The sequence below is a fragment of the Schistocerca cancellata genome, chromosome 5, assembly GCF_023864275.1.
Source record: "Schistocerca cancellata isolate TAMUIC-IGC-003103 chromosome 5, iqSchCanc2.1, whole genome shotgun sequence".
Taxonomy (NCBI): domain Eukaryota; kingdom Metazoa; phylum Arthropoda; class Insecta; order Orthoptera; family Acrididae; genus Schistocerca; species Schistocerca cancellata.
In genome coordinates, this window is record NC_064630.1 from 236,620,624 (window position 1) to 236,635,671 (window position 15,048).

Genomic DNA, 15,048 nt, shown 5'->3' on the forward strand with positions numbered 1-15,048 from the left:
TTAGCGTGAGACTTTTTCGCGTCTCTATTACGTTGCAAACGTTAAACACATTGCCCCACCACGAAAAGTATAACGTTTCTCATTGGATAGACAGAATTGTTGTAGGCGGAGCTTAAGGTTAACATTGAGACCCTGATTGGTCAGATGAAAACACAGCCAGATTTTTTTTTTTAAACCAACTTCGGTATATTGTAGTAAGGAGAAGTTAGTGGAGAGCTGGTTCCGAAACGACGACGTGCGTCGAGCTGTGCCGCCTGCCGCCCCCTGACGAACACCGACAAGGTAATGAACGCACGCGATGCCGCATTTTTGAGCGCATAAGGCTTCACTCAGAACTGCAGAAGTCTCATGTGTTACATCCCCTTTTTACGTAATACTAGTGTCGATCGTCAATTGAAGCTCATGCTATTCACATTTGCTATGTAAGTTAAAATCTGAAACGCGATGATTTTTCTGTTATAAAATTATTGAGAAGCCACATCAACCACTGTAATTTACGACAAGTTAGATAAGTAATTAAAGATAATTGAGGGTCACTGTAGACCATTTTGATAGTTTTCTCTTTTGTGAAACTTAATTTAAACCTAGATTATAGATGTGATATGGCACAGGTCATCCTTCGATCCATTGTAGAACTTGGAAACCCACTCAGGGAATATTCGTTCACATTTTTGTTGAACGAAGTTGGTTTTTATCATCCTGTATTAAAATATTTCCTTTTATCAATAGTGCAATTTATAAACAATGTTTTGCGAGTAGAATAAACTTTCCAGTGGTAAACTTAACTGCTTTTTCGACGTTATTTTACCAGCTAACTAAAACTTGGAAAGCCTTGAATCCCTTCCACTAAATTTAGTTAGTATTAAGATTCTTCTACAGGGAGTGCAGTGGAGCTAACGCTGAAATCATTAAGTATTTGGTTATATCATCGCTAGTCTCACTGAACTCTTCTGAACTGTACATGTCATGTGTGGTCTGGCGTCTCCTTACCAGCAACAGGCTCCAGGTTAAAAGTAGTCAGTTCCCTAAAAAACACGCTCAGAGCGTCGTTGCGCGAAAGTGGTAGGGAGACACGACTTAGAACAAACAAACACCACACAGAATGTTAGACAGGGCTCATTCAACCGCAAAGTCGCTAATGAATCTGTTAGCTGTTCCGTCAGGCGCAGAATTTTTCTCTATTTTTAGCGATTTGAACTGTTCCTTAGCACCACTGACATTAATTCGTACGCGTACGACAGCATGCTTATCTAATATGTAACAAAATGCCACGCATAGAACGTGATATTAAGGGTTTGATACGTCGGACTCTATTGGTGATGAAAATGTAACGTCAAATGTTTTGAATAGCCCTTGGGCTAGGAGCCATTTTTATACCCAACAGAAGGATCGTCTTAGTCTCTCTATCCTACGGTTCATGGCCAAAATTTTAATATTACTCTCTTCCTCCTGGTTAGGCAAATGGAGCAAGTCGGTTGGTTCTGTTGGCAATTGGTGTGGTCGACGGCGGGTTTGGTGCGACTTATGGAGGTATCATTAGTTCATGGGCGAGCCTCGGAAAACGGTAAGGAAGAAGTTTCTTTACTATGTTTTCGCAGTCACCACTGCATAAAAACCCAGTCGAGGATTCCAGGACAACCATGCACAGCAAATGGCTGAAATTTTGATGATGTATTCCTAAGATCCCAATCCCGAACAACGTTGTAAATTTTCTTTATCCGTTTCCAAGATACATATGTTCTAAGTTGCCTTAATTCTACCTGTAAAAATTGGTGTCACACAAAATCTGAATAATAAATAACGGCAGAAAACTACTCATATTTTGACTGTGTATTCTGTCGGTATTTATCTAGAAGAGCCATCTTCTTATCTTCAAAAATCTTAATGCATTATCAAGAAACACCCAGAAATGTTTGTTTGGGTATTTTTTGCGTAACCAAACCCAGTCGGGATTCCGAGACGGCTATGCACAGTAGGTTGCTGTAATTTTTTCGATATGTTCCTATGATCCAGATCTCGAATTCCTCGAAAATCTCCTTCATATCTTTAACCGTTTCCGAGATACAGAGTTATCCTAATTGGACACGTAAAATCCATTTTGAGGCCACTACGTCGTTTATGAAGTGACGTACCATGGAGATGTATGCTGTGAAGTGTTTCTGTAATCATCTGGAAACGCCATGTTGTAGTAATAATGTACATGAAAAATTTCTTTGCACGTAAAATTCGGTCTGATGTGTAAAATTAGTTCAACGTTATTACAATTTTGGATAAGTAACCTACCTAAATTTTATTGACCAATACATTTCTTGTCATGTGAGTTACGTGCCCAGCTACAGCAGGAAAAAGAAGAGAACCAACGGAAAATCGCTCCTATCGGAGCAAATATAATGCTATTGGAGCATAAAAAATGCAAATACGTCCCTGTTTACTTAAAAGTCTCTAACTGAAAAATTGGGTATCAGCTACATCATTCCACCTTCTACAGCACCTTTAAAAATTTTGGCATTCGAACATATTCGCTCTTTTTTATACTGAGAAAGGACAAGACAGTGAGAGTAGCATAGACGAAAAAGTAATAAATATTGTAATATCGTAGACAGTGGTTGTGTTACAGAAAGAGCGAATGAGGCAGTGGCAGTTGGCAGTATATGAGAAAGAGAGGGACAAAGTATCAGTGTAACACAGTGACAGTGGCGGAGCATTGCTACGAAAAGAGTGAAGGAGATAATGTCGGGCGGGGGGAGTAATGAAGAGAAAGAAAAAGTGTAAGCGGATGAGACCCAATGATAATGAGAGACAGAGTATATGACAATGACAACGAGAAAGAGATAGAGATAGTGACAGTGAGTAAAGGCATCACCAGAAGGACGGAGGGAATGGGACATCGGCTGTGTGAGGGAGCAAGAGGGTGACAGTGACTGTGAGTCGACACTGTAGTAGTAGGACAGAACTAACGGGACTTTGGCCATGACAAAGGACACAATGACAGAGAGAAATCATGAGATATTGGCAATGAGTGGGCTGAACGAATGAGTGAGGAAGGGACACTGGAAGGGGATGGATGTGAGCGAGTTAACAGCGATGGACTAGTGGGTGTGAGTAAGTTGCAGTTAAGAAAGCTTATGGGAGTCAGAGATGAATTACATGTTAAAAATATTTGGGAAAAGTTTTAAGGCTGCTGAGGAAGGTTGAATGAAGCAGCTGGTACTTGTCTTTTCCGGTAGAGTCTTTTAAATAAAGAGGAACATACTCGGATTTTTTATGCTCCAATAGGACCATTTTCCCGCTGGTATACATCATGAATAGTATAGTCCCACATGAATATACTACATGCATAGCAAGGGCCCAACATACTTCCCTGAGGCGTGCTCTAAGTTACTTCTACGTCTGTCGAAGATTCTGTATCCAAGGTAATATACCTCCTAACAAAAACTCACAAATTCAGTCACAAATTTTACTTGATATAGTTGACGATTTTCCCTTTGACGATAAGCGTACATGTTCTACTGAGTCTAACGCTTTTCGTAAATCGAGAAGTATTGCATATACCTGACCGTCTTAATCCACAGCTTTTAGGACGTCATCTGGGGAAAGAGCAAGTTTCGTTTCACTTCATGATTGTTTTCGGAATCGATGGTGGTTGGCACGGCATAGATCATTCTGTGTGAGATATGTCGTTAAGTTTGAGCTCAGAACATGTTGTAAGATTCTGCATTACGTGGATACCATGGATATTGGACGGTAGTTTTGTGGATCACTTCTGTTATCCTCGTAGACGGGTGTTGACTGTGCTTTTTTCTCACTGGTGGAAACGGTTTTTTGTTCCAGGGATCTAAGGTAGATTACAGTTAAAAGAAGAGTTAGTTAAGCCACAAATTCCGCAGAGAATCTGATTATGATGACCAGTAGCTTTGTCGAGTTTTAGTGATTTCAGCTGTTCCTTGAAACAACTGACACTTATCTTTGTATCACTAATCTTCGTAGCGTTGCGAGAATTAAACTGGGGAATACCCCTCGCTTTTCATATGTTAAGGAGCAATTGTAAACTGAGTTCTGCGTTCCTGCACTTACTTTGCTACCCCAAATTTTGGTATTCCTTATCTCGTCCTTGAGTGTCTGGACACGAACTTTCTTAGCATTTACAGCGTTTACGTACGATCAGAGTTTCTTTCAGTTTTGTGAGAGATTCTTCAATAATGGTCGTTGAAGCCTTCATACATTGCCCTCTTGACAGATAAACGCTCTTCGTTAAGTGTCTTCGTGCCTCTAGCCCTATGTTTAATACACCTATCTCCCACTAATCTCGTTTCCTTAGAAGTATCTTCACCGTGCTTATACCTGGGAGGACCCCTCCCTTTATGCACTGTACCTTCGACGTGTTTTGTAAGCTTTGTTCGCTATTTTCAGATAGTTTTACTATTAGTGTTTGCAATAGATATGACCACCTGTCAGAGTCTAGTGGAGAGAAATCTCTAGTAGCTGTAGATGTAGGAAGTATGCAGCAGACCACAGCAAGTACGGTGGCTAGGACAGTTGCAAAATCGAATAGGAAGAAGTTTATGCTGTTAGGTAGTTCTTATGGCAGAGGTGTAGGCCAGCAGTTGCAGGAAGTGTTGGGGAGTGAGTACCAGGTCACCAGCATTGTGAAGCCTAATGTAGGATTGGCTCAGGTGACTGTTAATATAGGGGGGTTATGTAGGGATTTTACTAAAGAGGATCAGGTAGTGATTGTGGGTGGAGCTGGTAATAGTATTGATAGGGATGGGGAGTATGACATAGATGTTGACCTGGAAAAGATAGCCACTCAGACTGGCAACACGAATGAGCATTTCGTGGAACTGTTTCAGCGTCACGATCGGCCGCATCTTAATACAGCCGTCAGGCGTAATAACATGAGACTTGGGGGTGCGCTGATGACAGAAAGCATGGGTCACATTTCAGTGGTGTCGGTGGAGTCTATCAGCAGGACGGGTTTCACTAGACATGGCCTGCACCTCAACAGGTATGGGAAGGGGAGGTTGGCAAAGCTTATAGGTGACAGCATAGGTGGGGGTGGTGGGATCACTCATGGGAAAATTCCTGCAGTAGTGGGTGTTAGAGCTGCACCTTTTTTAGATTGAAGCCAGCTGATAGGTATCCCTGCTTAAGGGAAGTCTCTCTAACAAAGGAACCACTTTTGACAAAGCTTAGGTATCCGAGTAATGAGGGAATTAGTATATTTCATCAAAATATACGAGGTATTAGACTTAAACTGCTTATAAATGTTGACTCTGAAATTATTGGTATATCTGAACACTTCTTAAATACGGAGACAATTCAGAGGCTTCCTTTACCAGGATACATGTTGGCTGGCAACTTTTCTACGAGCTCTTTGCGGTGTGGGGGGAGTAGCCATGTATGTGAAAAACGGCATCCCATTTGAGTCAATTGATGTATCAAAGTACTGCACGGAAAAGGTGTTTGAATGTTGTGGAGGTGTGGTTAAATTTAACGGAGCTAAACTTCTAACTGTTGTTATTTATAGATCCCCAGACGGCTATTTCACAACATTTTTGCTAAAGCTAGAGGAGGTTCTTGGTTCACTTTATAGGAAATACAAAAAGTTAGTTATATGTGGTGACTTCAATATTAATTGTATAAGAGATTGTGCAAGGAAAAGGATGCTGGTAGACCTCCTTAATTCATATAATCTAATGCAAACCGTATTCTTTCCAACGAGAGTGCAAGGGAACAGTAGAACAACCATAGACAACATTTTCGTTCATTCCTCATTACTAGAAGGGCATTCTGTTAGCTAAAAGGTGAATAGCCTTTCAGATCATGATGCACAATTTTTAACTCTAAAAGATTTTTGTGCTGCAACACATGTTAAATATATTTATCAACTCCAACTGCCCAACGCTACGTGCTGTTCACATCCAACTGACCAACACTACAATAGCGAATAACCCAACATTCCCAACCAGCCATCGACTGCACACAGCAGTCAATGATTTTCATACAGAGCGCTACGTGGCGTTACCAACATAAAAACCTTAACAGCCTACTTACAAGGTGTCCTCTCTAACTAGTAGTTCCTCCACAGTATAAAACAAATGCAGCTGGCTTGGGTTCTTCCGCCGATTCACTAGGCGTCTGTTAGCGGCGACACTTGAAATCTTTTGGATTTTCTCGGAGATAGCTATCGAAAGTTCGACAATTTTATTCGAGGCTTGTAAACCGAGAAGATATTATTGGAGCATACCACTACACGAAACTCCGAGGATGCGCATCATGACAGAAAGACAGACACTCAGCGCTTTATATTGAGTCTTGTGCTTGTCGCCGACCGTAGCATATGATTCCATAGTCCTATGAACGTACCATGCCGCGGCACAAACTCATGCAGGTGTCCCTGATCGCTCTCCACACTACGCCTGCTAATGTTCTAAAGATTTTAATTTTGCTGCTATGTGATTCAATTGAATTGAATCAGCATTGGCGGTCTACGACCTCCGTCATAAGAAGTCACCCTGATTCTGCCAACGGTCTTATCGAAGAGGGCGGAGGAGCGGATTGAATTTCAGGGCACTCTCTTGTCCGTTGGTCTGGAAACTGTCCCTAAAGACGGAAGAATCAGCAATGAACAACGGCATGAGAATGCAGAAGGCATTAGCAACCACTGCATTAAAGGAACATAGCGTGTACCCACAGGATATGTGGCCTGTAATTGAAAAAGTAGCATGAGATGTCTCCATTGGCAAAAAATTCCGGAGTAGTCCCCCATTCGGATCTTCGGCAGGAGACTGCCAAGTGGGAAATGACCTTGAGAAAAAGATTAATAATCAACGAAATGATAATGTCCTACTATTCGGGGCGTGGAATCTCAGAAGCTGGAAAGTGGTAGGGAAGCTTCAAAATATGAAAAGGGAAATGCAAAGGCTCAATCTAGATAGAGCAGGGGTCAGTGAAATGAAATCGAAGGATGACAAGGATTTTTGGTCAGATGAGTATAGGGTAATATCAACAGCAGCAGAAAATGGTATAACGGGAGTAGGGTTCGTTATGCATAAAAAGCTAGGGCAAAGACTGTGTTACAGTGAACATTTCAGTGATAGGGTTGTTCTTGCTACAATCAACAGCAAACCAACACCAGCTAGTTCAGTTGAGGATGAAGATGAAGAAATAGAAAAAGGATATGGGGATATTGAAAGGGTAATAAAGGGAGATGAAAATCTGAGGAGGACTGGAATGCAATTGTAGGGGAAGGAGTAAAAGAAAAGGTTACAGGAGAATATGGGTTTAAGACAAGGAATGAGAGGAGAGAGAGTAATTGAGTTCAGTAATAAATTTCAGCTAGTAATAGCGAATTCTCCGTTCAAGAATCACAAGAGGAGGAGGTATACTTGGAAAAGTTAGATTGCATCATGTTCAGACACAGATTCCGAAATGATATTTTGGATTGTAAGGCGTACCCAGAAGCAGATATAGACTGAGAGGGCAGTGTAGTGATGAAGAAGAGTAGTCTGAAGTTCAAGAGATTAGTGAAAGTATCTCTAAGCAAAAAAGTGGAATACAGAAGTAATAAGGGATGACGAGACAGGCTTGAAGTTCTCATATTCTATAGATACAGCAATAAGGAATAGCTCAATAGACAGTACAGCTGAAGGAGAATGGACATATCTAAAAAGGGAAGTCACAGAAGCTGGAAAGAAAAACGTAGGTACAAAGAAGGTAACTCCGAAGAAACCATGGGTAATACTTCAGTTTAATGACGAAAGGAGGAAGTACAAAAATGTTCAGGGAAATTCAGGAATACAGAAATACATATCACTGATGAATGAAGTAAATAGGAAGTGCAGTGAAGCTAAGATGAAATGGCTGCGTGAAAAATGTGAGGACATCGAAAAGGAAATTATAGCCGGAAGGACTGACTCAGCATATGGGATAGACAAAACAACCTTCGGTGACATTAATAGCAAGGGTGGCAACATTAAGAGTGCAATGGGAATTCCACTGTTAAATTCAGAAGAGGGAGAGTATAAGTGGAAAGAATAAACTGAATGCGTCTATGAGAAAGAAGATTGGTCTCATGTGATAGAAGAAGAAACAGGAGTCGATTTAGAAAAGATAGGGTATCCTGCATTAGAATCAAAATTTGAAGGAGTTTTGGAGGACTTAAGGTTAAATAAAGTAGAAGGGTTAGATAGCATTCCATCAGAATTTCTAAAATCATTGGGGGAAGTAGCAACAGAACGACTATTCACGTTGGTATGTAAAATGTATGAATCTGACGACATACCATCTGACTTTCGGAAAAATATCGTCTACACAATTCCAAAGGCTGGAAGAGCTGATAAGTGCGAGAATTACCGCACAATTAGCTTAACTGCTGCTGCATCCAAGTTTCTGAAAAGAATTATGCACAGAAGAACGGAAAAGAAAACTGAGAATGTGCTAGATGAGGATCAGTTTGGCTTTGGCAATGGAAAAGGCTTGAGAAAGGCAATTTGACGTAGCGGTTGATAATGGAACACGACTAAAGAGAAATGAAGAAACGTTCATAGGATTTGTCAACCTGTAAAAAGCATTCGACACTCCAAATTGTGCAAAGTGTTCGAAATTCTGAGATAAATACTGGTAGGCTATAACCTTCTGAGTCCGTGGGTCAACATATGTGAACTTCGCCGTTTTACTTCGTTAAGCTTATGAACTGTTTCTATCGACTAAAGACCTCTGGTACACGTGTTTGGAAATTTAGTAGTTTCAGTCCGTGCCGCAGCTGCACCTCAGTCCGCTTGCTGTGCCGTCTGTGTTGTTTTGAGAATACGGACCTGCGAAATGGCTACACAAGTCGCGCGGTTTGAAGGCAATTCAAAATAATACCTTATTGTATACGCTAAATTTACTTTCATTTTTGCTTTACATGCGTAAAACAGTCACAATTGTTTTTTCCAAAGTTATCTCTTATTGTGAGTAGAGTGGACATCGAAAATCGAAGTACAGGTATGCGTACTTCAGGCCTTAACCTCAAGGTTTTTCAGTTTACCTTATTCATTGTGAAGTTTTAGTTGTTATGGTATTGTGTGAGTAAATCTTCATAATTATCCAAATGCTGTGGCAAAACGTTATATAATTTTTAGTATCTCGATTGTTTAATCATTAACATGGCATTACTTTCAGTAATCAACGTGAAGAATTACTTCAGATGCTGGAGGAGAGGGACTTGAGTTCTCATTCAGACGACGAGAGTCAACAGTTTTAGGATGAGGAGGCTGTCTCTCAATATGAGGTCACTACTGAACACGCAGAAATCGAAATCACACAGATAGGTCGCAGGACAGTGGACGTAAATGTAAGTTACAACGGACTTGCTCAAAAATCGAAAACAAGGAAAGGGACCCTGTTTTGAATATTATGATAAGAATTTTTGGAATGTTGTTGCAGAACAAACAAATCTATATCACAAAATCAACGAAATTCTTTCCATAGTTAGGATTGAAATTGTAATGTGTACATTCAAGTTACCGCAAACCAAGATGAACTGGGGTAGGTTCCTTGATCTGCCTCTCATGAGTGATACTATGACTCGGTATAAGTATTTCAAGTTGGAAAGTAATTTACATTTCATAAATATTTTACACGATCATGATTGGAGTGAAAAACTTTGGAGAGTGAGGCTTGTGATTAATTATTTCAGGAATAAGTGTCTCGCCTTGCCACAATCTAAACATCTCTCAGTTGATGAGCAGATGATTCCATTCTCCATCAGATGTGCAACGAGAACTTATGTGCCATTTACGTCTAATCCTCTTGGGTTGAAGAGCTTCATTTTGGCATCGTTAGATGGTTTAGTTCTGGATTTCATAGTGTATACTGCCAAAGGTCCAGTGACTGACACTGAATTAAAGGAAATAGGTATAGGTGCAAGTGTAATTAAGCTTTTGACCGTGACAGTTCCAAAAAATGGACAGCATGTAGTATATAGTCACACATTTTTTACAGGCCTTTTCGTCATTTGAGCTTTTCTTGAGCAACAATACACATAAAACAGGAACGGTAATGAAAAATGGAATTTCTGACGTGGCTTCAAAATTCAAAACTGATTGTGTTCTAAACAGAGGTGAGTGGGATGAATAAGTGAGGGAAGACAAAAAGATGTGTGTACTTAAATGGTAAGATAACAAATCTGTTATTTTGGTATCGTCTTGTGTTGGGAGTGAGCCGCAAGTTACTTGTAAGCGATGGTCAGAGGTTCAGTAAGATGTATTGATGTACCATAACCATTGTGAAGAGTTGAAATTGTAACATGGGTAGTACTGACGTACGTGACAGATTCATGGCCTACTACAGCTCAAATACCAGAACAAGAAAATGGACAATCAGACTATTTAGTAACTATTTTACTAATTTAGCTATCATTAATTGCTGGATTATGTACATAAAGAACCTATGCAAATGAAAAAGTACCAAAGCATAACAGACTACCACTAATAAACTTAAGACTGATTTTCACTAATGTACTGATAACGTGTTCTCATGTCAGAAATTCCTCACAGCTCTCCAAAGAAACAACCTTGAATAAACAGGAGATCACCAACAGTTCAGGAGAAAATGAAGACAATAAACACAAAAGAATAAAAGTTGTTTCCATGCCCAGGAAGCCAAATTGATACAACCGGATTGATCATCTTCCCCAGTATGTAGAGGGAAAAAATGCTTCTAAATGTCTCTTTGAAGGTTCCAAACCCCGCACAAAATCCTTGTGCAAGAAGTGTGACGTTTATTTTTGTGTGACTAAAAACAACTGTTTCTCAAAATTTTATCAGCATAAAAATTTAATACGTTTTTCAATGTATTATTTGTTTACCGGTTAAGACCTGAAGTCCACGTATGTCTACCTCAAATATTATAGACTGTAGAAAAAACAAAAATACAATTAATGTATTCCTGAATATAATTATCTGTAAGGCTAATACACTGAAAACAATCTTCCTTACTTATTTCATCTTCGGAACTCAAGAGGATAAGGAGAGACCAGTAATGTACAACATTTACAAGGGCCAAGAAAATGTCTAAAAGAAAAGTTTAGCAGTGGAATTAAAATTCAAAGAAAAAAGGGGAAATAATAAGAGTGGACGGCCAAGAACGAAGTGCTCGGATTGAATAGAGCATGTCATCTCTCGCACCTACTTTTCAGTCTGTATATCGAAGCGGCAATGCTGGAAATAAAAGAAAGGACATCACTGATACAATTCGCTGATGACATTGCTATCCTGAGTGAATGTGAAGAAGAATTACATAATCTGCTGAACGGAATGAGCAGTCTAATGAGTACAGAATGTGGATTGAGAGTAAATCGAGGCCGGCCGGTGTGGCCGTGCGGTTCTAGGCGCTTCAGTCTGGAACCCCGTGACCGCTACGGTCGCAGGTTCGAATCCTGCCTCGGGCATGGATGTGTGTGATGTCCTTAGGTTAGTTAGGTTTAAGTAGTTGTAAGTTCTAGGCGACTGATGACCTCAGAAGTTAAGTCGCATAGTGCTGAGGGCAATTTGAACCAGTAAATCGAGGAAAGGCTAAAGTAGTGAAAAGTAGCAAAAATGAGAACAGCGAGGAACTTAACATTATGATTCATGGTCACAAAGTAGAAGATGTTAAGGAATTCTGATACCTAGGCAGCAAAATAACCAATGACGGAAGGAGCAAGGAGGACTTCAAAAGCGGACTAGTACTGGTGAAAACAGCATTCCTCGTCAAGAGACGTCTACTAGTATGAAACATAGGCCTTATTTTTGAGGAAGAAATTTCTGAAAATGTACGTCTGGAGATCAGAATTGAATGATAGTGTGGCATGGATTGTAGAAAAACCGGAACAGAAGCGAATCGAAGCATTTGAAATGTGGTGTTACAGACGAATGTTGAAAATTGGGTGGACTGATGAGGAAAGTAATGAGCAGGCTCTGGGTAGAATCGGAGAGGGAAGGAATATGTGGAAAACACTGATAAGGAGAGGGGACAGGATGATAGGACATCTGTTACGACGTGAGGGAATAACTTCAATAGTACTTTAGGGAGCTATAGAGGGCAAAAACTGTATAGCAAGACAGAGATTGACAAACTGCCTATTGGCTTCTGTCTCGGGTTCTTCGGCCGACGTTCATCTAATGATTTTTCTGACGTTTCGCCAGCACGAGTGGCTGGCATTGTCAAAGCTTCACTCTCCATTGCCGGTGGTGAACTGGAGGCGAGCTCGCGGCCGCAGGCTATATGTACCTGGCGCGCCAACGTCCGAGGACTTCTCCGCGGTCATTTCCGGTGCGTTTCTCCTCTTGCTACCTGCGACGGTCGTTCGCTGCAGTACGGGAAGCCAGGATCCGTTTACCTTAAGGCTTTCCTCTTTCTTGTTGAAACTGTTCGCGTGTTTTTGGATTTCTACAGCTTCTCTGAACAAGCGCGTGTGATAGTGCTTCTCTACAGACAGAACTTCCGTGTCGGCGAATTTTATTACGTGGTCGGTCTCATTCGGTGCGTGCTCTGCCACGGCCGATTTCTCCACCTGCCCCAACCTGCAATGTAGCTTATGCTCTTTGATCCTGGTGTTAATGGATCGTCCAGTCATTCCGACATAAACTTTTCCGCATGTGCAAGGTATACGGTATATTCCCGACATTGCAAGTGAGTATCTTTTCTCCTTCGCCGATCTAAGTCACTCTTTGATCTTCCTTATCGGTTTGAAAATCGTCTTTACGCCGTGTTTGCGCAATATACGGCCGATTCTGTCCGTCACTCTGGGAATGTATGGCAGAAAGGCCGTACCCGACATTTGTTTTTCTGGTTCCTTACTTCGCCGAGTGTTTGGCTCTGTTACACTTCTAATGTAATTTGTGGAGTACCCATTGCTCCTCAGAACAGTTTCCAGGTGTTGCATTTCTCGTTTGAGGTGTTGAGGCTCTCATATTCGTCCTGCTCTCGTTACGAGCGTACTAATCATGCCTCTTTTCTGGCTCGGGTGGTGGTTTGGCAGTTTGTGCAGGTATCGGTCAGTGTGTGTCGGTTTTCGATACACGCTGTGTCCCAGGTTTTCGCCGTCCCTTGTGACCAGCACATCTAGAAATGGCAGTTTCTTGTCCTTTTCTACTTCCATGGTAAATGTTATGTTGGCATGGAGGCTGTTCAAGTGTCTCAGGAATTCACCGAGCTGTTCTTCACCATGGCTCCACACCACGAAAGTATCATCGACGTACCTGTACCACACCTTAGGTTTGCAAGTCGCCGAGTCCAGTGCCTGTGCTTCGAATTGTTCCATGAAGAAGTTGGCCACCACTGGACTGAGAGGACTACCCATGGCGACGCCTTCCAGCTGTTCGTAGAAATCGCCATTCCACGTGAAATAGCTCGTGGTGAGACATGCATGGAAGAGCTTTTTGATGTCTTGCGGGAACGTGGAACCGATGTGCTCCAGAGCGTCGCTGAGTGGCACTTTCGTAAATAACGAAACAACATCAAAACTGACCAGGATGTCGTTTGGCGCAAGTTTCAGTTTCTTCAGCTTCTCAATGAAATGTCCTGAGTCCTTACTGTATGTGTCGGTCTTTCCCACGTGTGGCTGGAGCAGAGAGGCCAAGTGTTTCGCCAGTTTATACGTTGGTGAGCCAGGAGCGCTAACGATCGGTCTCAGTGGAACGTTGTTCTTATAGATCTTGGGTAATCCATACAGCCGAGGTGGTAGGGCTTCTGTGTTGCGCAGGTTTCTCTGTATGTCCGCCGGCAGAGAAGATGCCTTGATTAATCGATTCGTATTCCGAGTGATACGCTGCGTCAGATCTGCGCTTAGTTTTCGGTACGTCGTCGGATCTAATAGGTCTCGGATCTTTTGCTCATAATCTTCGGTCTTCATTACGACGGTCGCATTCCCCTTATCGGCAGGCAGTACCAATATACACTTGTCGGCGTTGAGATTCTTAATGGCTTGTACCTCTTCTTTCTTCAGGTTGCAAGCTGGTGGTTTTGCTCGGCGCAGTATCCTGGCTGTTTCAGTGCGTATTTCCTCTGCCCTTTCACAAGGAAGGGTCCGAATGGCTGCTTCGGTGTTGGCAATGATGTCCTCCATAGGTATAGTTCTCGGGATGATAGCGAAATTCCCTCCTTTTTGAAGAACAGTCACTTCCTCTTCGGTCAATTGTCGTTCAGTGAGGTTGACCACTGTGTGTGACATGTCGGGAATCGCCTTGTCGGTCTGCTTCCGGCATCTTTCAAACTTTTTCTTTTGCCGCTCGGTGCAGCGCTCGAGTTCGTTCTGCATGCTCCTGTGAGTGATGCTGTCGATCTTGTCCCAGTCGTCTCGATGCATTCTGCTACTTAGTTGATAGAAAATGTCCAGAAGTTGCTGATCCGTTCTTGCCAAGTCTCTCCGTGTTGTATGTATTCGCTCACGAAGAAAAGCTCGTTCCATTCTGTCGTAGATACGATGTGCTTGGGCGGTGGTGAACAGGCGCTTGCATCTCAAGAACTTCGGTGTAGCACATTCATCTCGGCACCGTGACAGAAAGGCGAGAGAGGACATCAGTCGCGCTTTCTTCTTCCGTCGTTGGTCAAGGCGTCGGTACAATCTGCAAATCTCCTCCCCGTAGAGCCGCAATACAAAATTGTTAAGGCTTTCGTGGCCACTTGTTGACAAACTGCCTATTGACTTCTGTCTCGGGTTCTTCGGCCGACGTTCATCCAATGATTTTTCTGACGTTTCGCCAGCACGAGTGGCTGGCATTGTCAAAGCTTCACTCTCCATTGCCGGTGGTGAACTGGAGGCGAGCTCGCCGCCGCAGGCTATATGTACCTGGCGCGCCAACGTCCCGAGGGCTTCTCCGCGGTCATTTCCGGTGCGTTTCTCCTCTTGCTACCTGCGACGGTCGTTCGCTGCAGTACGGGAAGCCAGGATCCGTTTACCTTAAGGCTTTCCTCTTTCTTGTTGAAACAGTTCGCGTGTTTTTGGATTTCTACAGCTTCTCTGAACAAGCGCGTGTGATAGTTCTTCTCTACAGACAGAACTTCCGTGTCGGCGAATTTTAT